Source organism: Tympanuchus pallidicinctus, unplaced genomic scaffold, assembly GCF_026119805.1.
Source record: "Tympanuchus pallidicinctus isolate F22 unplaced genomic scaffold, pur_lepc_1.0 scaffold2, whole genome shotgun sequence".
NCBI lineage: Eukaryota > Metazoa > Chordata > Aves > Galliformes > Phasianidae > Tympanuchus > Tympanuchus pallidicinctus.
This window is the reverse complement of record NW_026294721.1, coordinates 25,621,881-25,623,175: the sequence shown is the minus strand read 5'-3', so window position 1 is coordinate 25,623,175 and position 1,295 is coordinate 25,621,881. Positions and strand designations below refer to the sequence as shown.

Genomic DNA, 1,295 nt, shown 5'->3' with positions numbered 1-1,295 from the left:
TGAGAGTGACCTGGAAATGATTCACTATTTCTAGCCAAGATCTGGTTCCCTAGGCAACCAGGCGCCTGCTTCTCGGTGCGCCGCCCTGAGCACCGCGAGCTGCAGGCCGCCCTGAGCTCCACACCGGCACCCAGAGCCCCAGCGGGCAGGCACACAAGGGCAGACCCTTGGCAGCCACACTGCCATCAGCCGCCTCTCTGCCCGGCCCCTGGAGTGGCCTCTCAGCCCCCTGTGTGGAAAATGGTGCCGGTGTCACCACTGCGCTGCCATCAGGGCAGCAAAGCCGGTTGGGCTGGCTTGATGCCTTGAGCAAGAAAAACACAGGTGCAGAAAGCAAGCTGTGCTGGCATCCCCCTCCCCCATGCTGGGGACAGGCTGCGCGGACGCGCTGTGTGGGTGCTGTGTGTGAGTGCCGCAGCACCTCCTCTCCACCAGCAACCTGAGGCTGCTGCCGGCCGCTGTGTGGGCTGCCAGGCGGTGTGCGTGGTGTGGCAGCAATGTGGGCATGATGCACAGCCTCACCATTGCGTGGCCAAGTGGCATTTGCTGTAAAATTGGGGCGCGCTTGCATGCATTTCTATATGCATTTTTACTGTCCGTTTACTACCGGTGATGAGTTAATTAAGTGCTTGCTTACTTAAAAATCACTAAGTTGGTAAAATGGCATAAGCTCCTTGCTTCCTTTTTGCCTGTGCTTACTATTCTTCTATTAGACTACATAAAAGATGTAAGCCCACTACTTGCAAAGTCCTTTCATTCACGATGTCGGCTTCTCTCCCTCTATTTGATTTTGGTGATGTTTTAAGGGACATTATCAATATTGAACTGGAAATCATCTATAATATTGAAATTTGAATTAAAAGTTGCTGAATGTGGTGTATGAACCCTTAATCTAATAAGATTAAGGTCAGTCATTATGTTAACAGATAGGATGTCTTCCTGAGTTAAAATGAATGAACTTACGGGTTTTCTTATCTCTGATTTTTTTTTCCTCAGGGATCTTTCAAGTCAGCTGTAAATTCATTCAGATATGTGTGGAGTTTGTTTTGTTCTGCTTTCTTTGTTCTTTAAACTTTGTTGTTTAGATGTTGCTGTACATGTAAGTGGGTCTAGTGACAAATATAAGGGTTTTAGGGCTTAAAGAAAGTCTTCAGTTGTAGATTACAATCTGTTATGTAGGTTTGCAGCTACTTTGATTACTGCTTATGCTAGATAATTCCTCAGTTGAGTTAAACCAGTCCAATGGATGAATAGCAGCTTCTGGTATTCTAAAAATATTCTAAGTGGTTCATTTT

At 46.9% G+C, this 1,295-nt stretch overlaps 1 protein-coding gene across 1 annotated transcript in view; it reads left to right on the top strand.

The window, feature by feature from the left end:
* PPAT (phosphoribosyl pyrophosphate amidotransferase) overlaps positions 1–1,295 on the top strand; it is a 42,437-nt gene that overhangs the window by 28,000 nt on the left and 13,142 nt on the right. The window lies entirely within an intron of this gene.